The sequence below is a fragment of the Olea europaea genome, chromosome 11 (assembly GCF_002742605.1).
Source record: "Olea europaea var. sylvestris chromosome 11, O_europaea_v1, whole genome shotgun sequence".
Taxonomy (NCBI): Eukaryota; Viridiplantae; Streptophyta; class Magnoliopsida; order Lamiales; family Oleaceae; genus Olea; species Olea europaea.
In genome coordinates this window covers 17,477,816-17,502,076 of record NC_036247.1, presented here as the reverse complement: position 1 = coordinate 17,502,076, position 24,261 = coordinate 17,477,816, and the positions used below count along the sequence as shown (strand labels likewise).

Sequence of the window (24,261 nt, the reverse complement as noted above, 5' to 3'; positions counted from 1 at the left end):
AAAAAAAAAAAAAAAAAAAAAAGATTGATTTCTTAAGAATTTCAAAACTGATCCAAACTTCTAGCAAGTAAATTTAAATTATATCAAACTTCTAATCAGAAAATAAAAATAATATAATCAAAAGTTAAATATAAAACGAACTGATCATCAAACCAAAGACTCATATTGAAGAGATCTTAGAAACATAATATTTGTATCAAACAAATCGATCACAATTCACAAGGGGCATACTGAAGCTATCCTCGACAAGGTAGTTGAAGGTGTGGCCGTCGCAGTCGTAGGTGAACTTGTTGTTAGCAGCTGGAAGTTTCTGTAGGCATTGAAAAGCTATGCTAGTGAAATTCCCCGTGAACTCCGTGTACTCCGCCACGATCATCGTTCCACACGCCACAAAACTGTAAATCAACGAATGCTGTCCCATTTCTTCTCTTCAATTTCCGGTTTCCTCTCTCAAGCGATCTGCTAGTGTTATAGAATCTAGAGAGAGAAAGCAGACATTGTCGAGGAAGCGTGACGATGAATTTGAAACTGTTTTTGCACCGAGAGAAATACGGAAGGGGGGAATTTTGTCTGTGGGACATAAGAAATAACGGAAACGCCACAGTGCCGGGTTTTGTCAGTTACAAGGCAGAATTGCAACATTGGTGAATTTCTATTTTTTGAGATTGGGCGTTAATGTCAGTTACGCAAATAAATATTATGACGGTGAAAAAATAAATTTTTTTCTTTTTGATAATCCATACGTCTAATGGTGAAAAATTAATGCTTTATACATACATATGTATCTTTAGTTGTAATTTTTGTGATTTCAAAAAACTTGCTTTCATTTGATAATTTTTGTAAAATTATTATTATTATTATTTGGAAAAACAAAACCAGGTGGATCCAAGCCACCCCGATTTGATCTTTTAACCCTTGACCCTTACCCATTTCCGAGTCGATGGTCATGTCGATTTTAAAACATTACTTTACTCAACAACATCGTCCCTTTTAGTTGTGGTTGTTTTTTACCCTTCTCCTACTTCAAATAGGAGAGAATTGTCTGTCCCTCAATTGGTCTCAATGATTTTCCCCATTGTTTTGACCAATGGGAATAGAGGCCTTTCAGTTTCTTGGTGGCAAATACAAGCCACACGTGAGAGGCGTGGCAACATGCATTATTCTTTAACCAATTTTACTTGCTAAGACCTACACATAATCTAAACTAAGAATTCTCCATCTTATTGGAGGTTTCTTAAAAGTAATTGTTACGCCTTCTGATTTCAACTTCGAATCATCATCAATGTGGTAGCCAATTGAATAGGTCCACGGGGCCCACTCCTTCCACGTCAATTACGGGTGTCAATGAGCCGAGCCGAAATTTTCGACTCGAGCTTTTTTTGGCCCAATTGAGCCAAGCAAAAGCTCGACCAAATAATTAAAACTCGAGTTGAGCCAGGCCGAGCTCGATTTTCTGGATATTTTTCCTCTTGGCTGCCTGTTTGGCAACTATTTTTAGCTGCCAAACAAGCAGCCAATCTACTGCCAACAGGCAGCTTTATATGCTATCTAAGGCAGTTTAGCTGCATGCAAACAAGCAGCAGATCTTTTCTTTCTCTTTTTTTAGCGGGCCGGCTCGGCTCCAGCTGACTCCTCGAAATGGGGCTCAGTTTGAGCCTCAAGTCGGACCGGCTCGAGCTTTTACTGGACCGAACTACAGGCAGCCCTAGCCGACGAGCCCGATTGTCATCTCTAACGTCAATTTCAACAAATTGAGGAGACACCTCGTCCCATCCGAGACTCTGTAAATCACCTATAGCCAAAGATAATCCGAAGCTTCAGGGATGAAGCATCGTTTCCATTACCCCGAAGTGACTTAGGATTTTCCCTAAACAAATATTAATGATAGATTGATTTGACATTAACGTCAAGTTGTCAGCCCACATTTCAGAGCATTAAATGTTACATTAAAAGCCCATCAGTTTATGATCGATATATTAACACCTAAGAAGAGACATATTCCACCCTTACCTTCAGATGAAGCCTCGTGTATTCACGACCTAAAGTGAGTACTCCTGTTCCACCCCCAATATAAACTCATTCGCATAGCCATTTAAAAGGTAAGGTTACCATAAACACAAAAGATATAGATATATTATTTTAAACATCCAGTTCTTATTATCATCGTCTATTGACTTAACCGTCGAAATGCTTATAGTAAACTCCCACTACTGGAGAACATCACAAGTGACTAACGACATGTTCTAAGTGAGCATGGGTTATCTACACGGAGCTGTTACTTGTTGGCTACGTTATCTCAACAAAAAAAGAGTTTAACAAATTGGTGCCTTCTGAGGGAAACTACACTATAACCGCGATCATCTCGTGAAAAAAAGCTTGCCAGAAAAAGAGCATCAACTTTCCCTTGAAGAAATATTTTGTTTTTGAATAAAGAACAAGTGAAAAGTTGACTGGAAATAATCGTTCATAGTGTTCTCCTAGTGATTTGGGTATATACTCTTTGAAGAAAAAAGATCACTTACCATGAGTTCAAGTAATGAAGAGATAAATTCAAAGAGGGTAAAAGAGTCCTTTGAAAAAGAGGTCATCCGAACTAATGTCAATCATCAAAGACCACACCACCATAACTGTTGAGGTGGTAGGATAGCTGCAAGCCTAACTACAAAAGTGGCCCAAATGGCTGCTAAAATGATAAGCACGTAGCACAAAACGTTGCCATGCATGAGCTCCTCATGTAGGTTCAAAGTCAAGGAGGCTTCCACACGCCTCAGAATATGCCTCAGTCGAGCTTAGTCCAACACAAGAAGAGGAAGTGCAAAGCCAAATGTCACATTCTGGTAGACGACGAAGAGGTGCCAGTCCGGTTAAGAGGAAAGTGTGAGTAGATGTGTCAGGTAATTATGCTTCTACACAACCTGCCAATGATGTTTGGGAGAGGACAACATCCCTCCATAGTACGAACAAGAGTGAATACTCTAAGGTCCGTCAATGTCTTCGATAGGATTAGACCCAACCTACCTAGAAATAGTCCACTATCACCGCCTCCTAAGTTTGGGCATCAGAAGCTGGTGCAAGGTGAAGATACGTACATTTCTTCGCCTAAAATAGCCTTGAGAAGAGGAACATGGCTAATTTGAGAAATCAAGTAGAACCATCCCAACCCCCTCATCGATATCAAGTTGACGATGAGGATTCTGATGGACTGTGATAGTCTTATGAACTTGATGACAATGATGATGATGATGAGGACAACTTTCCCTTTTCTAGGAGCTCCGCAGTTTTTTCATACCTATTAACTCGTACCTCCAAAGATTCTAAGGTCGAAGGAAGATGAGATCCAGAAAAACACTTATGCAATTTCGAAACTCAGATGAGTCTAAGAGGTTTATCTTCTGCTTTCAAATGTCGAACCATTTACTTAACTCTGAGTGGAGCGGCAAAGATTTGGTATAGAAGGGGATACCAGCAGGGAGCATTAGGTGTTAGCCTGATCTAAAGAAAGCCTTTTAGAATCAACACTTGGCAAGAAAGATGGAGAAGCTCCTATTTAACATTTCCAAGACAGGAGCACAGACAAAACCAGACATTTTGAACTGTGGGGTCAAAAATGAAAATTCAAAATTTTTTCGAACAACAAATCATTAACTAAAATAAGTCAATATGCTAGTACAACTCCAGCATACGCGTTTTCATCGAATATTTTCAATTCATCAATTATAGATATACAAATCCAAATTCGACATACCTTTTTCACCATAGTCGAGTAGCAGTAAGCTAGTAACCTATAGGCTATAGCAGGGGTTGAGAGACGACCAGGCGAAGGGAGTTTTGTTTTTATTTGATTTGTTTGCCGACTGTCGTAAGTAACAAGGGCGATGGCAAAGAGAAAACTAGAAAAAGACAAGAAAGAAGAATGAAGAGCCACGTTTGGCTGTTTGGGAAAGATGGGATTTGGGAAAATTGGAACTCATATAAGTTGGGTTGGGTAATTAATAAATGGATTATGGTTATGGATATATCATATATGAAATATGGATATAGTGATTGGATTTGGGCTTGTGAGTTGTGGGTTGCTATTGGGAAACTGGGTTTGGCCGGGTAGTTGTTGGGTTATATATATGAAAAAAAAATATGTGGGTTCACCAGTGGACATGGGGCAAGTAGTTGAGGAAACACTAAAAAGTTATTTGACCCGTTTCATCATTGAGATAACCTAATGTGAGAAGGTCACTAATAAAGAGACACTTTCTGCTTTAAAATAAGGCCTTAACATGAACACCCTATTCTGGAAGGATGTGTAAAACAAATAAACCTTCCACTTATAACAAACTAGTGGAAATAATAAAGGTTGAAATCATTAGCAAAGAGATAATCGATCATTGAAATAGGGCAGCCCAAAGACTTTTGCACCTTAAAGCCAGATGAGGAAAAGACCCTCATCCCATCTAGTAAACTAGCAATGGACCCAAGTGGGACATATGGTAGCCCCAATTTAAGGCAGGCCTAGCCACTACTACTTTAAATGTCGTGTCGACCCTCACCCATGAAGAGGTGGGACTAAGTGGCAACATCAAACTTGGAACATCATATGGGGAACCCCCTCATCAGAAAAATAGGGAAAGAGGCGGAGGACCTAGGAATAGGCCCGATGTCAAGGTACAACCTTATTGTACTTATTGCTGTTTCTACGGTTACGATACAAGCGAATGTAGGGATGCACTTTGTTCTGCAAGATAGGGCAACCGGATGCCAAAAGAGAGAACCACCCTCCTTAAAGAAATTCTTCTCATACTCCAAGGCAAGATCCTTCTCCTAAGCGAGATGATAAGAAAAGACCTTTCCAGGAAATTCTTACCTCTTCATAAAAGGGATAAGGATAGGGTAAGATCTAAATATAGGTAGAGGCAAAGAAGGAATTCTCTAATTGAAGTGGGCAATGCTCCTATTCAAAAAATAGATACAATCATTGGAGGACCACATGAAGGAGGAAAATCTCAGAATGCACAAAAAATTATACCAAAGAAGCAAGAACCTACTCATGGCTAGTTATATGGTAAATCACACACAAAGAATGAGACTAGTGGAGCCCATTACTTCCATCCAAGAGCATACAGCGGGGTTGCATTACCATCATTTGCTGCTCTAGTAGTAAAAGTTGTGGTAGCCGACAATGGATTGAAGCCCCAATGTAAATGTGTTTATCTAATGAAATTATTTTTGTCACCAAATGCACATAACTTTCAAGCCCTTAATAAGGTGCATGACATTCTCCCTGGAGTCATCTCTTTCCAGGGTGTCCACTTCGAGCAGCAAAGTGCGTGACAGCCCTCACAGGGATTACTTCTTTGAAGATAGCACTCTCCATGGATGAACCATTCACAATGGAGGAAGCTCTTGACGAGGTATGTGACACTCTCTATGGAGTCACCTCGTTTGAGGATGTCCACATGGAACGATGAGGTGCATGACACCTCTATAGGGCTCACCTCTTCGAAGACGATGCTCTCCATGGATGAACCATCCACAATGAAAGAAGCCCTTAACGAGGTGCGTGACACCCCCCATAAAGTCACCTCGTTCAAGGATGTCCACTTCGAACAATGATGTATATAACATCCTATAGGGGTCACCTCTTTAAAGATGATGCTCTCGATAGATGAATCATCCATCATGAAGCCCTTGAGGAGGTGTGCGACATTATCTATTGAGTTGCCTTGTTCAAGGATGTCCATTTCAAACGGCAAGGTACATGATATCCCCGCAAGGGTCACCTCTTCAAAGATAATGCTTTCTATGAATGAACTATCTATCGTGGAGGAAGCCCTTGATGAGGTGTACGACACTTCCTATAGAGTCTCTCGTTCAAGGACGTCTATTTCAAACGATGATGTACGTGACCCCCCCTCCCACAAGGGTCACCTCCTCAAAGTGATGCTCTCAATGGATTAACCATTCACCATGAAGGAAGCCCTTGACAAGGTATACGACACTTTCCATGGAGTCATTTCGGTCAAAGATGTCCACTTCGAACGGCGAGGTATGTGATACCACAAAGGGGTCACCTCTGATTCCTTCGAAGATGATGCTCTCCAAGGATGAATCATTTGCCAAGGAGAAAGCTTCTGACAAGGAATGTCAACCTATTGCAAGATTAAAAGCAGTGAATTGAGGTCTACTCGTCAACAGAGAATAAATGCACGTCGATCATCTAGCTATGAGGTGCCAACGTTTAAAATTGTACGATCACTTTCTGAAGTGTCAGTAATTGAACAAGTTTGGGAGATTCACTATTATCAAGCAATTACAATAAGAAAATATCATACAAAAACATAAAAGATAAATAGTACAAACACGTATCAAAATTTCATTGATACTGAATAATTATAGAGGGGACAAAGCCATTATATCAAGTTTATATAGCTGAGGCTGGGGGTTCACCATTGCTAATGCCCCCTCCCAGCATCTTCATCCTCCCCCTTAGCATCCTTCACTTAGGCCTCGATATGAGGACAACCATCAATGGGACCATAAAACTCCTTGATAAAGCCCACGTCCCATTCAGGGAAAACTTCCCTAAAGTGAGCCAACATTTGTTGGGAAGTCCAATAGTTGGGAAAATAGTCTTACTCCTTCATTTTCTCAAAGTTCTCGATATAATTATTCACTACCACTTTGCCAGCTATTTTGGCCTCTGTTTCTAGTGATTTTTTCTCTTCCTTCTTTGCTTCAATCAACTATCGAAGCTTAAACTGTCTTCATTGTAGACCTCCAATGCCTCAACAACTAGGCGTTGATGCTCGTTGGCCCGGTCAATCTTTTTAGTCAAAGCCGCAACTTAGGATTTGGACTTTAGGGGACTACTACTATTATTATTATGTCGAACATTCCAACTTAGGGGACTATTGTTATTATGTCGAACATTCCAATTTCTCCAACCTAACACGCCATCTTAACAAAGAAGTGTATCACCTCAACAAAGAACAGTTAAAGTTCACGCATTACATGAATATCCATACATGTACTTAGGGGGGATTGTTGTTACGTTTTCTTCCTTCAGCTCCTAAACATCATCAACGTGGCAGCCAATTGAATACGTCCATAGGGCACACTCCTTCCACGTCAACTTCACTAACTGTAGAGACACCTCGTCCTATCTGAGGCTCCACGAATCACCTACGACCAAGGTCAACTTGGAGCTTTAGGGCGAAGCATCACTTCCATCATCCCGAAGCGACTCGGGATTTCATTTAAACAAATCTTAACAATTGATTGAGTTGACGTTAAGATGAAGTCGCCAGCCCACATTTCAGAGCATTAAATGTCCGTCAATCTATGATTGACACCTAGGACAAAACATATTCCTCCCTTATCTTCAGATGAAGCCACGTGAATTCTCATCCTATGACCGACACTCCTCCTCCATCCTTATATAAACTCACTTACATAGCCATTTAAAAGGTAAGGTTACCATATACACAAGACACATCTATATTATTCTTAACATCCAGTTCTTATTATCCCCACTACCAGAGAAGATCACAAGTGACTAACGGCATGTTCGAAGTGTGCAGAAGTCATCTACATGGAACAGTTACTTGTTGATCACGTCAACCCAACAAAAAACGAGGTCAACAGTAATTCTTGTGAATTTGGCATTACCCAAAAATAAAGCCCTCAAATTCCTTTTGCTGATGGCAAAAAGCTGACAAATTAAAAGGCAGCTATCGTGCAATAAAAGACAATTGAAAATGCTACTTCCATTTTTGTAGGAGATGTTCACCAGTCGCAAGCAAGATCCCCCTCGAATGTATGGCAACTTGGTTGAGATATTGGAAGAAGCTAAATGACTAGGGCTAAGTTTGTTGTAGATTTTAAGTGTGAGGTGCTCGGTGACACAGGATAGGACATATTATTGTCCTTTAACCTTTTTCTTTTTCATCCATTTCTTATTTTATTGCTTTTTAATTAAACTGCAAATGTTTTATTACCTTACCCTCACAAGCCATTTTATCAGTCAAAGGGATGATTTTCATCATCAAGACTAATTGTGCAACAATAATATGAAGTTTAATGTCAAAAGTTTTTATTTTAAAGGTTGGGGATGAAGTTGGTCCAAGCAGTATAGATTGAGGAACAACTCTGTAATTTCCCCAATTTTGAAATTTCTGTGAATGGAGCTATGTTTTTACTTTTTCCTTCTGATTTTCTTTATTATAACCATTGTTTCATTTATACTCTCCAAAACTTGTGACAACACATACCATCTTTCGTACAAAACAAATCTGACTAATTTCTAAACTGAAGTGAGTGACTTCTAACCCAAAAAACTGGGCCGTGCTATATATGGACAGGCCCTGTTTGGACAGGGACTGACGTGGCAGCCCCCAATTGACCGGTTGTCGCTGCAACAAGATCATTCCCAAAAAACCTTACAGTGTTTTAAGTCATTCAAAATTTACTACAACAATTTAACGTTACTAAGGTAACCATTATATAGTTTTTCTGGTAACATTACATTGTAGTAAAGTAGCATGTTTTCCTCGTATTATGATTGTTTGCGATGAATAACTACACTCAAAATCCATTCACAATCCTAAAACTCATTGGTTCATTTCCCTTATCTGAATCATCAATCACAACCTTCAAGGAAAAGTCGAACTGATATTGCGCACAACCCATCTCAACTCATGCGAAAGCATTGAAATATATTACACAATCCATTTCAATTCAAGTGGAAGAACAAGTAATTGACATAAACCCATCCATTCTGATCATAAATTTGTTCGAATGAAATGCTTAACCAATTCTATGCATCAAACCAAAAAATCATTTCTTTTTCTTACCTTTTGATTTCACATTCATTCCTTGTTCCATCATCCTAATTATTAACATTCTACAAAAAAAAAAAAAAATAATAAATAAATAAATAAATTGATAATAGTTAATAAATCTCAATCAACCAAAAGTTCTGAATATACATCAAAATAAACCAAAACTCACACAATGTAATGCGGTCAAAATTCACAAAGAAAAATATTGACAATTATTTTTAGTAAATGTACCTATGAAAAAAATAAAAATAAAAATAAAAATAAAAAAGATGCCCCCTATTCTTTATATTTACATCAACCTTGAATGAAGTCCCTTCCACAGATAGATGTTCCCTCTTTGCGCAGGGTTGAATATAAGGGAAGATCGCTTATGCTCAAAACACTTCCATGACTCCCCCCATCTTCATCGCCAGTGTCCACGGCACACAGTCACCTGATGTAGACTACCTCAAAATCATAATCACCATCCATATCAATATCATCTTCCATTGCAGATGATTGATTTTCCTTTTCTGTCTGCTTTGCTTTCTCAACTTGGCGTTTAGCATGGGTACCTTAGCATAGCTTCTCAGTTCGTCTGCTATTAGTAAATTTGTCCTTTTCTGGCTCGGCATTCTTTTCTTCAGATCCTATGGACTAGTTGTTACCACTCAACTCAATTGTCTCCAGATTCCTTACCTTCGTTCAAAACTGTTGGCTGCGCGCCATCCTGCGGGTGCAGTATGCTTGCATCCAGAGAACAGTATAAGATAAAATATAGGGATCCATGAACTAGTTTGATCTTACCCCTGATTACCTTCTGAAGAAAGTCAACAGTATCAAAGCTTGAGACCTTGTATAATGTTACCAATGTTCAGGCAGGACAAAGCTTCAGAATTTCCTTTACTGCACAGCTCATAATCAGGCAATTCAAAATCTACCTTATGACGGTACAATGGTAACAAAAAAGGAAAGACAAACAATCAAGTCCAATTAACAGAACCAACTGCAATCATCTAATTATTCAATTCTCTTGCAATTTTGAAGAGCATTGGATGCATCATTCTGCACAAGATTTAAGCATCACAACACCTGGTCAGTCCAACAATTTAACATAAATATCTAGCTGAACTTCTTGCATAGAGCTTGTCAAACTAGGAGTAACACAAACATTGACAACAAGAGATCTTTCAAGCTATTTATTAGACTATTACCAATGTTAGGCAGGCCAATAACCACCACAGTAATATATTTTTTATCTACAATCAAACTTTGAAATTAGGGGACCCACATGAATATGGAACGTGTACTCAGTAAACAGATAAAAGAAGTTGTACCCTCATCCCGTACATCAGCCACGACTATCTCCCATCGGGATAAGCTGCAGGATCAAATAAACTTCTTTGTGGTTGAAAGAGTATTTACTCAGAACCGATTTTTTTGCAATTGGTAGTTGTGATTCTGGAAAAAGAGTCAAAATTTTCTTCTTTTGGCCAATTCGATATAAGTGTCTATTTTTTTCCATCCACCCAAAGTGATGTGATATCTCACCTTGCAACCTCCCCTCCATTTCTCTCATTTCTTTTCATCACATCAGCAAGATCTTGTCATGAGAGGCTGATGGTCCATGAGATGGCTGAACATGTTGGGGAAAAAAACAGATGGTCCATCATCGTCCTCAATCTGCTCCATCTTATCCTGATCTAGGATAGCTTCATCATCAATGTGATCAATTCTTGCTAAAAAGCCTCGTCGATAATTCAAACACGATAAGTTACAAATTCAGCCATAACTTCAAACAACTAAACAAATGCTTCCGCAAATAAAGACTCAATTTTTTCACAATTATTTCTTGCTCCCAAAAGGCACCTTAAACAGAAATGTTCGAAACACATAAATACAAATAAGAGGTATAAAAGGTATTTTGGCACAAAAAGGTGAAATTTTTACACAAATACCACCCAACAAAACACATCTTCATCACAGCTTAGTAAAACATTCCACATGCAATAAGTTATATTTTCAATCATAATGGCAAACAACTTGAATATAACGGCTCACGAATCAACTAGTATGGCAGTAATGCCATTTTACCCTGATTTTGTTAAATAATGCTCCATTTTTCTACACTTATTTCTTGCTCCAAAAATGCGCCACCAAACAAAATAATACACAAAACAAGTACAAAAGGTATAATGGAATCGCAGTTGAAAGAGTATTTACTCAGAACCGATTTTTTTGCAATTGGTAGTTGTGATTCTGGAAAAAGAGTCAAAATTTTCTTCTTTTGGCCAATTCGATATAAGTGTCTATTTTTTTCCATCCACCCAAAGTGATGTGATATCTCACCTTGCAACCTCCCCTCCATTTCTCTCATTTCTTTTCATCACATCAGCAAGATCTTGTCATGAGAGGCTGATGGTCCATGAGATGGCTGAACATGTTGGGGAAAAAAACAGATGGTCCATCATCGTCCTCAATCTGCTCCATCTTATCCTGATCTAGGATAGCTTCATCATCAATGTGATCAATTCTTGCTAAAAAGCCTCGTCGATAATTCAAACACGATAAGTTACAAATTCAGCCATAACTTCAAACAACTAAACAAATGCTTCCGCAAATAAAGACTCAATTTTTTCACAATTATTTCTTGCTCCCAAAAGGCACCTTAAACAGAAATGTTCGAAACACATAAATACAAATAAGAGGTATAAAAGGTATTTTGGCACAAAAAGGTGAAATTTTTACACAAATACCACCCAACAAAACACATCTTCATCACAGCTTAGTAAAACATTCCACATGCAATAAGTTATATTTTCAATCATAATGGCAAACAACTTGAATATAACGGCTCACGAATCAACTAGTATGGCAGTAATGCCATTTTACCCTGATTTTGTTAAATAATGCTCCATTTTTCTACACTTATTTCTTGCTCCAAAAATGCGCCACCAAACAAAATAATACACAAAACAAGTACAAAAGGTATAATGGAATCGCACAAACTGGTCATGTTAGCGATGGAGAGGAAAAAATGCGATGATGGAGACAATCGGCACAACAGTAATGGAGACAAGAAACTGGGGAGTGACGCTCTTATGCGGTGAATAATTGTTCTTGAAAAGCCAGCCATTTGGTATACCTGGGCTTCTTGGCCTCCTTTGGCTTCTTCCTCCGGTGCTCCTTTACGTTCCTAATCATCTTGTACTTCTTGAAACCCAACCTTAACAATCCCCCACCACCCCATCCCTGGATCATCGTGAGAGATTAATCGTAGATGTGTCCAGCGAGCCAGGGAACAAGAATCATCTGTGTACAAAGAGTTTCGATCCATGTTTCACGAATCGAATCTTCATGTACTGAGTATACCTGACCTTATCCTTTGTGCCGCTGAGATATGCCCTGAGAGGTGTACTTCTTCCTCAATCGCACTGACGCCCGGTTGTTCTCGTTCTTGATATCTGCAAAAAAATTAAATATGTGCTTACATGAAATACATAATCGCGTACGAATATTGCAATTCACTGATAGTAAATGAATCAAAATTGTTTCGACTTCACAGAGGATTGCGAAATCAGGGTTTGATTAACGAAAAATTAATATGCATAACAATGGAACTACGACGTGGTACGGTCGGCACCAAAATCGTAAGGTGAACCGGGTTTGGACCAAGGACAGTTTGCAAGGCAAGTGGTACGGCCAGGCAATGGGATTGGAAGCAAAAGAATTTTGCAAGAAAGAAAAAAGTATGGGGTGAGAGAGGCTCGAACTCTCGACCTCAGGATCACTCAGTAGCTATGAGACCTACGCGCTAGCCAACTGCGCCACCACCCCGTTGTATAATTGCTCTCTCCAGTTTTATACAAATGAAAAATGTGTTGACACTATGTTCTAAAAATAAAATAACCAGAGTTAGGAACGAATATTTTCAGGCCTTTATTGTTATTTTGTTCACATCCAATTTATCTTAAAGTTTGAACGTGGATATTATCATAGTATTGAAATATATGCAGCTTATAGTTTAAGCCCTTGAATCCCATTTTTGCCAAGAAATTATATTTTTGAACAGTATAATGATGTGAAATGTGTGGTTAAAAAATAAGGAAAAGTTTTGGATTTGTGTATAATATTATTTTATTAAAAAATGTATGATTAAAATGATGCCAAAACACTGTTTAAAAATGCATTTTTCTCGATGAATGTGGCTCAAACAAGGGTTAAGTAATATTTAAAATATTTTCAAATATATTCATTAGCACTTAACATGATTGGATATGTGGTATCATAAATAGATCAAGATCGAATAGTATAGATTATTATTCATGAATAAATAACACTCATGATTTTAACAACAATAATGTAAAAGTATATTCCCATACAAATACAATTATTTTCCATTTAGGGACTATGTTAACAATACTCATTATTCTTATAGGCAACCATTACAATTGTGGGACTTTGATTGTTGGATCGAGAGTCATTTGTGGATTAGCTCAATAATCTAAAAAAAATTCTTTTTCTTGCACAACTTAAGTGACTTCCATCAAATTTGTTATGTTAATGTATAACTGATCAATACTGATATAAGATTTATTGAAAAACCTATTCAAAGTTAGTTACTATCTAGCAATGTTTTAAAAATCGATCCAAACATCAACCCAAAAATGAAAAAAGGGTCAAGGGTCAACCCGAGGTTGAACTAGATGTCAAAATTATTTTAAAAAATGAAGTGAACAATTAAACAATTAAATAATTAAAATTGCAAAAGGCTTGATCCCACATCGTAAATTAAAGAATATTGTATAGGAATCTTCCCTTTTAAAACCAACACTTGGAAGTTGATAAATATTGCGAGAGGCTTGATCCCAAGTCTAAAGTTAAAGAATGTTGGATAGTAATCTTCCATTTTAAAAGCGGCAATAGGAGAAACATGTGGGCCTACAAATGCTAGAGCCCATTTTGAACTTAAATTTTTTTAGTGGAAATTACATAGTTTAATAGATTTGAAATTCCTGTTTCATAAATTAGAAATCATGTTTAGTATTTCACAAATTAAAATTTTTTTAATTAATTAATATATTAAAATTAATTAATTAAAACAATTTTAAACCCTAATTATTTCACTCTCTCTCTCTCTCTCTCTCTCAGAAATGACGTTGTCGAATATTACTCTTACAAATCGACCATCCCAGGACAAGTAGCCACCGGAAGATCACGATTGAGTAGCACCGCGAACCGTAGCAGGTTGTGGAGATCGTGGTGGCGACAACAACTCAAAGAAATCAAGTCACGACTATAGGGAAGATGGTGACGGTTGTAGTCGGTGATTTGGTGGATATCTAGGGTGAATGTGGTGGTGGTGCTTTTGATTTTAGAGGTGATGTAGATGTGGTAGTGGTGGTGGAAATCAACTCATGACTATGAGAAGATGGTGGTCCGACGGCTGTAGTCGGTGATTTGGTGTGGTAGCGGTGAATGTGGTGTTAATGGTTGTGGAGGTTGTGGATTGAGGAATTTGTTCAAAAATTGTTGCATCTCTGTGGTCGGAGTTGGCATCGTGCCCCTATTGGGGTCGCACCTATGTTAAGTCGCTATAGGTGGAGGTGCTGATAAAGCTGCTGGTGGTGGTGGTGCAGAGAGTGGAGATGGGTGTTATACAGTGATGGTTTTGAGGTGATGGTGTTTGCAATGTTTTTGCAGGGTGAGTGGAGGGTACGGTGTGGTGGTGATAGGTTTTATGAGGTGGTTTTTTCTCCAATCTGGGTACGGTGGTGATGGGTTACATTGGTGCTAGGTGTTGCTGGAGGTTTGTGATGGTTTTTGTTGGTGGTGTAAGTGGAGGTGCTGCTTGGTTTTGGTGGTCGTGGTCGGGTCAATGGTTGTGGTCATTAGTGTTGATCACAAATTATTTGGTTAACTGTGATCATTAAATTGATTAATTTGTGACCAATAAACAATATGACCAATAATAAATATAAATTGAGACCAATAAATAATGTGTGACTTAAAAAATTATTAATTTGTGATCGATAATTTGATAATTTGTGATTGTATAATAAGTTGTGACTTATAATATTCGTGATTTGTAATCAATAAATAAATCTTGACTCATAAATTTTTTGATTTGCGACTGATGAAAAATTGTGATTTATAAAATTTTTGAATTATGACTGTAAAATAATTTGTGACATAAATTTTTTGATTTGTGATTGAAAAATGATAATTAACTAATTAAATCGTTATTTTGTGACCAAATTGTACATATTTATGACCTAAATATATTTAATTAATAAATTAATTAATTAAACCATAAATAAATTTTAATAAAAATCTGATTTTTGAATTTTGAAACTTATTTTCTTAATTTTGAAATATATGATACTTAAAATCTTATGAAAATTTCCCTGTTTTTTATTTGAAAAGGCCTTATACATAGGAAAACGGGTCTAGGTTTTCCTATCTAAAATCAGACCGATTTTTAGATTAAAATGGCCAGTTACATGGTTTTTTACCGGTCTTTTCTTTTTAGGTTAATACATTAAGACTGGACTAGTGATGAGATTGGATTTCGATTTTTCAGTTGAACCAGTCGGTCCGGTCGGACTTTCATAACATTGCTATCTAGCCCACTTTGAAAAGTTATTGCACAATTTTTATATTTATGAGGCTTTCCATTTCACAATGTCTAGGTTTATCGGTAACTTGAATACTGAAACTTTGCCCAACGACATTCCTAGACCCCAATCTTGAGACGAAACTTACTATTGGCCAACATTCGGTACATATCTTTCCAACTTCATCAATTATGTAAAAAATTAGACATACCACTCCAGCCACTTCTTAAGTCTAGTTGTGTTTGTCCTCTTGACGAAGAAAATGAAATTTTTATTCTTGCACCTATTGACTATTTTGATAACGAGGACGAGAGTTTCGATATATGTCTCATATCTCCTTTCACACTCATGTTAGATATAAATTGACCATGTCACAGTTGATAAATTATATATAGAATTGTCACTTCAACCAAATCGTTTGCCTATTCTTGTATGTACTTTTAAAGTGGAGTTTGCTGTGATATTACCACATTTGATCGATACTCGAGCTGCAAAGATTTTTCTAAGGCAATTATCTGCATTCATAATTTTTCTATCGACATTAAGTTGTTGCCTACAAATTACAGGCATAGATTGTTAGCATCCTTTTGTTGTCAATATTTCTAAATTTCATGATAAGATATCTATAAAGACAAATTATTTTCAATCATGAAATTTTTTAACTTACTTTTTGATAAGTGTGTTTTTGCACACTTATTTAGGTCACAAACATGACATAATTACGAATAAAATGATTGAATTGTGATTTAATTTCATTATATTTGTGAATTTTAGGTAACACCGATGAATATGGTGAAATACATGAGAAAAGACGCGAAAATGACTAAAATGACACAAAGTGAAAGTTTAAGGACCAAGGTGCAATTACCCAAAAGTTGACCCGATAAATAAATCAAGAAATTGAGTTTGCCAAATACAAATTGATGATATTTTGGGATGATGAAATGTGAAGAATGAAGAAAAGATGCAAAGAAGTGGAAGATTCAAGTAAAAGGACCAATTTGTAGGAAATGAAAGATTAATTCTACCATGCGGTCACATGGTAGAAATGTCGTGCGGCCGCACGAAGTGATGCAGGGAATTCAACTGGAAAAAGAGGATAACCATGCGGTCGCACGGATTAAAACCATGCGGTCGCATGGCACAATTTCAGCGTGAATCTTTTCTTTCCTTATACGATTGAAATACCTATGAAAACCTAATTTTCCACGGGATATAAATATCAAAAACATTCCAGAGATGCCCAGAACGTAATTGGAGGCCGAAAAACAACTCTTGGAGAGGATTTGAGCGCAAGAACAAAGATTGCTACGAAGAACTTGAAGATTTATTCAAGTTTTATAACCCGGTGATGTCTTATATACAAACTTTGATATATTTTGTTATTTTAATCATGCTAGGCTAGATTTTTATTATGCTAGGAGATCGATGAACCATGTGATTTGAATTTTAATATTCTAGTTTTGCAATTTGACGTTAAGACACAATTTTTATTATATTGAATGATTTATATGCAATTAATGTTTCAGCAATTAAGGGCTTGTAATTGTGTGAATTTAAGTGATTTATTCTTGCATTCGAGAGAATTGGAATAGATTTGACATAATATAATTCATCGTAGGTCCGATAGCGGATAGAAATATACAGATATACTCTACGTGAATCTTTAAATGTTCATAAAATCGCATGCATTTTTACATATGCTCTTGTCATAGAAATATAGACCGGTGGTATGTAGAGTTTGTTACATCTAGAGAGAGAGTATTGGATAGACTTAGGAACATTGATTCGTCAAAATTGAAATGTGTTGTCATATTGTGAAACTAGGGTTTAAAGTGATAATTGCATGGGAATTCGTGATCCTAGCATATTTCTTTCCTAATAATTATAACACGTGCGTTCTCAACTTTTAGATTTCGTTCTTGTGTTTTAATTTATTGTTTTGCATATTAATTTCAGTTTAATCATAAAAAAAATCAAATTTTGCATAATTGAGGTTCAATTAGGTATACATTCACTTTGGTAATTTAGTTTCGGTTAAGGCTAAGGTAGGTAAAATTTGAACTAATCAATATCTGTGGGACGATATTCGGACTCATTGAATCCACTTTATTACTTGTTAACGAACCGTACACTTGCGGTGGTTTAAAATAGAAAGAAATAATTTCGTGAACAAGTTTTTGGAGCCGTTGCCGGGGATTGAGTTTAGTTTAATTTTATTTCTCGAGGCACTAATTCGACCTCAATTTCTATTTTACTAGCATAATTTTGTTTTTTATTTCTATTTTTATTTAGGGTTATTATCCTTTATTTGTGTTTTAGTTATTTAAATTGTTTGAATCTCAGTGCTCGTACTGGTTTTAATTCTCAGATTTGCATGTTACGATTGCCTGGAGGAGAATTGATTCCAGCTGATCCTGAAATTGAGCACACCTTTCATCGACGACAAAGAGATCACTGCGAAGCACAAGTACAAATGGCCAATGAATTAAACAATCCTATTATTCAAGCTAACGAAGGAGAGGCAGTGGACTAAAGAAATGAAATTTTGGGGGACTTCTTGACTTCTCAAGCTATTCAAAGCCAATCCAGCATTGTATATCCACCGTTTGGGCAGCCCAACTTTCAATTGAAGACCAATGTAATACAGCTGTTTCAAAATGGACACCAATTCTATGGCAAAGCCGAGGAGAATCCACACACACACGTATCTCGATTTCTCGATATGTGTCAACATTTCAGATACCAAGGGATTTGGGATGACGCTATCAGATTAAGGCTTTTTCCACATACGTTACGAGACAGAGCACTTGAATGGTTGGATTCACTCTCGGTTGCAAGTATCACTACATGGAATGAGCTGGCACACAAATTCTACACAAAGTTCTTCTCCCCAGCCAAGATAGCGAAGCTGAGACATGATATATCAGTATTCAATCAAGGAGAGAATGAATCATTTGATGAAGCCTGGAACAAATTTAAAAACATGCTTCGGAAATGCCCTCAGCATGGGTTCGATAAAAAGACTCAGATTCGATTCTTCTACACAGGATTACTTCCATACCATAAGAGCATGGTGGATTCAGTATCAGATGGCTCAATATCCACACGAACAGTTGATGGGGCATTGGAATTATTTGAGCGAATGGCTACCACATCAGCCATGTGGTCTTCTGAGAGGGCTATCCCAAAGAAAACTCCAGGTGTCTACGAGGTGGACGCTTATTCAGCAATATCTGCAAAAATTGACTCTCTGTATCACAAGGTGGAAAGCATATCACAAGAATCACAAGCTAAGAAGAGCAATTGTGAAGAATGTGGAATCGAGCACAAAACATCAGATTGCCCAATACTCATGCAAGGAATTGAGCAAGCAGATTACGCACAGTAGAGACAACGCCAGCAACACAATCAATATGGAGAGACTTTCAATCCCAGCTGGAAGAAGCATCCCAACTTCTCTTGGAGCAACCAGAATCAGAATAAGCCACAGGGGCAATTTCAACAACAAGAGAAGATGCCTCAATTGGAAGATATGATAGGAAAATTCATGGAGAAGGTCGAAGCTACACTTCAAAATCAAAATGCAGCCATAAAAAATTTGGAAACTCAGATGGGGCAGCTAACCATCGCATTAACTGGCAGAACGCCAGGTAACTTACCAAGTAATACAGAAATCAATCCTTAAGAGCAAGCCAAGGCCTTTACAACTCGAAGTGGAGTGCATTGCCTGAAATCCATGTCAAGAGACCGGGTGTGATTGGAGAAACATCTTCCCCCACTGAAGAAGAGACTGTTGTAAAGGAATCAAGTTTAAAGAAAAATTCAGAAGAGTCACAGGATAAGGCCAAAGTCACAGTCAACCCCTACGAGTCTCCGATTCCCTTTCCACAGCACTTGAAGAAGCAAAAAGTGGAGCAACAATACAAAAAATTTCTAGAAGTCTTCAAAAAGCTCCATATCAACATCCCACTAGCTGATGCACTATTCCAGATGCCTAGCTACGCGAAATTTCTGAAGGATATCATATCAAATAAACGCAAGCTGGAAGACCATGAGACAATTATGCTTACGGAGGAATGTAGTGCCAGAATCTAGAATAAGCTTCCACCAAAACGAAAAGATCCAGGGAGTTTTACTGTTCCTTGCAAAATCGATGAAGTATATTTCGATAAAGCATTATGTGACCTCGGTGCAAGTATTAATTTAATGCCTTTGTCTATTTTCAGGAAACTCGGTTTGGGAGAAGCTAAAGCAACCACTGTGACACTTCAGCTGGCTGACAGGTCACTGACACATCCCAGAGGAATAATTGAAGATGTGCTTATCAAGGTTGAGAAGTTCATATTCCCAGCAGATTTTCTTATCCTGGACATGGAAGTGGACAAGGACGTCCCATTGATACTTGATAGACCATTTCTGGCAACAGGGAGAGTGTTAATTGATGTTCAAAGGGGTCGGTTGATTTTAAGATTAGGAGAGGAGCAAATATCATTCAATGTATTCAAGGCAATGAAACTACCAGCAGAATCTGACAGCTGTTATCAAGTTGACATTATTGACAAGGCAGTACAAGAAACATTCTTACTACACGGTCCATCTGATGCCTATGAGGCATGTATTATACAATCCCAATCAGTCCAATCAGAATCTCTTGAAATTGAAACATGTGCAAGATTTTTGGAGACCAACCCGCCATACACCCGAAAGAGGCACTTCGAGGAACTGGAGACGGGAAATACAAAGGCACTACCTTCCATTCAGCAGCCACTAGTTTTGGAACTCAAGCAACTACCACCACATCTCAGATATGCATATTTGGGGGAGTCAGATACACTTCCAGTAATCATTTCGAATACAGTCAGTGAGGTGGAGGAAGAAAAATTGCTCAGGGTACTCAAAGAGAACAAGACGGCGATTGGGTGGACAATAGCTGACATTAAAGGAATGAGCCCTTCTCTGTGCATGCATAAGATTCTAATGGAGGAAAATTGCAAGCCAAGTATAGAGGGTCAGAGAAGGTTAAATCCGAACATGAAGGAAGTGGTCAGGGCAGAGATATTGAAATTACTGGATGCAGGAATTATTTATCCAATTTCAGATAGTGCATGGATTAGCCCAGTTCAAGTGATACCGAAAAAAGGGGGAATCACAGTGGTGAAAAATGAGAAGAATGAATTAATTCCCACCAGAATAGTTACGGGATGTAGAGTTTGCATCGACTATCGCAAACTCAATGCAGCCACACGAAAGGATCATTTCCCCTCCTATTTATCGATCAGATGTTAGAAAGATTGGCTGGACATTCACATTACTGTTTCCTATATGGATACTCGGGCTATAATCAGATACCTGTCGCACCAGAAGATCAGGAGAAGACCACTTTCACCTGTCCCTATGGTACTTTTGCCTATCGTAAGATGCCTTTTGGTCTTTGCAACGCTCCAGCCACATTTCAGAGATGTACGATGGCGATATTCTCCGATATGACTGAAATGTTTATTGAAGTTTTCATGGATGATTTCTCAGTGTTTGGATCTTCATTCGATGAATGTCTAGAGCACCTGAATTTGGTCTTACAGAGATGCAAGGAGACTAACCTGGTTTTCAATTGGGAGAAATGCCACTTTATGGTGTAAGAAGGCATTGTACTCGGGCATCAAATCTCAGCAAAAGGAATTGAGGTGGACAAGGCAAAAATTCATGTTATTGAAAAGTTACCACCACCTACATCAGTTAAAGGAGTTCGTAGTTTCTTGGGGCATGCGGGTTTCTACAGGAGATTTATAAAAGATTTCTCGAAGGTCACTAAACCGTTATGTAATCTGCTAATGAAAGACGTAACCTTTGAGTTTAATGAAGAATGCCTCACAACATTCAACACTTTAAAGGAGAAGCTTACGAAAGCACCAGTAATTGTGGCACCAGACTGGGAACTCCCTTTTGAATTGATGTGTGATGCAAGTGATCACGCCGTGGGTGCAGTATTAGGACAGCGGAGAAACAAAATCTTTCGCGTAATTTACTATTCAAGTAGGACTCTAAATGAAGCGCAAATTAATTATGCCACCACTGAAAAGGAGCTATTGGCTGTAGTATATGCATTCGACAAATTCAGGTCATACCTTGTCGGGTCTAAAGTCATAGTCTACACAGATCATCCAGCATTGAAGTATCTACTCACAAAGAAGGATGTAAAGCCGAGGTTGATTCGTTGGGTGTTATTGCTGCAAGAATTCGATATCGAGATACGAGACAAGAAGGGCAGTGAGAATGTAGTAGCGGATCACCTATTCCGATTAGAGCCTGGGGAGACAGAAGAATTAGTGGACATCAATGAGATCTTCCCAGATGAGCAGATGTTGAAAGTAGATGAAGCACCTTGGTACGCAGATATTGTCAATTACTTGGCTAATTCCATCCCACCACCGGACTACTCGAGTCACCAAAGGAAAAAGTTTTTCGCCGAATTGTAGTATTACTTTTGGGATGACCCAATTCTCTATAGGCGAAGGGCTGATCAGATAGTAAGGAGATGCATACCTAGGAAGAAGTACATGAGATTCTCGAGCACTGCTATTGATCTGCATATGCAGGGCATTTTGGGGCTTCAAAAACAGCTGCAAAGATTCTACAATCAGGGTTCTACTGGCCTACACTGTTTAGAGACACATTTGAGTTTGTTAAGAGGTGTGACCGATGTCAATGCACTGGGAATATCTCGAGGAGGAATAAAATGCCACTGAATAACATTTTGGAAGTGGAGATATTTGATGTTTGGGGAGTTGACTTCATGGGACCTTTCCCCCCTTCGTTCTCAAATCAATATATCTTGGTAGCAGTGGATTACGTATCAAAATGGGTGGAAGCAGTTGCACTGCCAACAAATGACTCAAAGGCAGTAATTGGGTTCTTGAAGAAATACATTTTCACCCGATATGGTACACCGCGGGCTATAATCAGCAACGGGGGCGAGCATTTCTGTAATCGCCAGTTTGAGCAGTTGTTGAATAAATATGGCGTTAAACACCATGCTGCTACTCCATATCATCCACAGACCAGCGGGCAAGTTGAGGTATCTAATTGGCAGCTGAAGAGAATACTAGAAGTCACTGTGAATTCATCTAGAAATGATTGGTCTAAAAAGCTGGACGATGCATTATGGGCTTACATAACAGTATTCAAGACCCCGATCGGCATGTCTCCATACCGCCTAGTCTTTAGGAAAGCGTGCCATCTGCCATTAGAAATGGAGCACCGGACATACTGGGCTATGAAACAGTTGAATATGGACTTGAGCGCCGCCGGTGAAAAGCGCCTACTACAACTTAATGAGTTAGATGAGTTTAGAATGGAAGCTTATGAAAATTCAAAACTTTACAATGAATGAACCAAGAAGTGGCACGACATGCATATTCAGAGGCGAGAGTTTAAAGTGGGGCAGAAAGTACTATTGTATAATTCGAGACTCAAGCTTTTCCCAGGAAAACTAAGATCAAGGTGGTCGGGTCCTTATACTGTCACGAAGGTTTTACCATATGGGACTATACAAGTGAGCCACGAGACTAAGGGTACCTTCACTGTTAATGGGCAAAGACTGAAACACTACTAAGGTGGTGACTTCTCCAACCAAAAGTCCACCGTTCAACTCAAGATGCCAGAATAAATCAGCTGCAGAAAAGTCGAGCTATCAATTATAACCTAGCGCTGGGTGGGAGGCAACTCATTGTATCCTTTTTATTTAATTTATTATACTATTTGCATTAGATTAGAAATTATTTTTTATTCAATTTCATTTATTGCATTTTTTTCATGTGGTCATTGATCATCCATACATGTTAAAAGAGTCCAAGCACTGTTCACATGAGTCCTTAAGCATCACACACGAGTCGGGTTGATTGGAGTAGTTTGGGTGATTGGGTGTGAAATTCACGTTTTTCGAGGTAAATTTTGTTTTCTAAATTTCACATATCAATGTGTGATTTAAAATAATAATAATAATGATAAAATAATAAATTTCGATTTTGGGTACTAAGTTTACGACCCATACACATCCTAGAATGCTTAGAAGTATGTTTTTGAAAAAAATTGGGGACGTCGAGAGCCCGGTCAATTCTTCAAGTGAAAACCACAATTTTAGTCAAAGGTCGGATTCTTGGGGATATCATTTTATTTTATTCTTACTATTAATTCTTTCTTATGCAAAGTAAAAAAATAATATATATATATATATTTCACCCATGCGGTCACACAGTGCGACCGCACATATAGGATCCAAGAATTAAGTAGCCAAAGCCACTTGAACCATGCGACCGCAGAGGCTAAAGCCATGCGGTCGCATGGCAATAATCCTTCATTTACCTTCCATATTTTTTCCCCCAAACTCTCTCCCGACCACACTTTCCTAGGACACGATTTTGAGCTAGCATCACATATTCTACACACAAATCTCATCGTTGAAAGGTAATAGCATCGAAAGGAAATCAACTTTTGAACTCAATTCAACCCTACAAATACGAGGTAAGTGTTCTTAAATCCCTCTCAATTCCGTCTTCGGGTTATCATGATTGAAATTTCAAATTTGACGATTTGAGGGAGATTAGGCTAGTTCATGTGTGTTTGGATTTGATGTGATTGTGTAGTGGAAACTATGGAATGATTCTTACATTCAATTCATTACATTGGTAGCATCTTCACATAATGCACACCAAGTGTTTGCTTAAATGCCACAATACCCTTGTGTGTACAATTAGGTGCTTTTTGCATATACGTTGATTCACCAACATGGCATAAGATGTATTTCAATGGATTCCCAATTAATTTGAACTAGACAA

General features: G+C 38.0%; 2 long non-coding RNA genes and 1 other non-coding gene across 3 annotated transcripts; 1 reads left to right on the top strand and 2 right to left on the bottom strand.

The window, feature by feature from the left end:
• Positions 1-8,931: 8,931 nt before the first annotated feature.
• On the bottom strand, positions 8,932-9,712 carry LOC111403630. The gene is made up of 2 exons (XR_002704500.1): positions 9,628-9,712; positions 8,932-9,556 (listed from the first exon to the last, which is right to left on the bottom strand). It is a non-coding gene; the product is annotated as an uncharacterized LOC111403630 (long non-coding RNA).
• A 1,180-nt stretch (positions 9,713-10,892) lies between these two features.
• Positions 10,893-12,361, top strand: LOC111403631. The gene is made up of 2 exons (XR_002704501.1): positions 10,893-11,000; positions 11,799-12,361. It is a non-coding gene; the product is annotated as an uncharacterized LOC111403631 (long non-coding RNA).
• Positions 12,362-12,562: 201 nt separating this feature from the next.
• Positions 12,563-12,647, bottom strand: TRNAM-CAU. Its single transcript is given in 2 exon segments — positions 12,563-12,598; positions 12,610-12,647. It is a non-coding gene; the product is annotated as a tRNA-Met (tRNA).
• Positions 12,648-24,261: the final 11,614 nt, after the last annotated feature.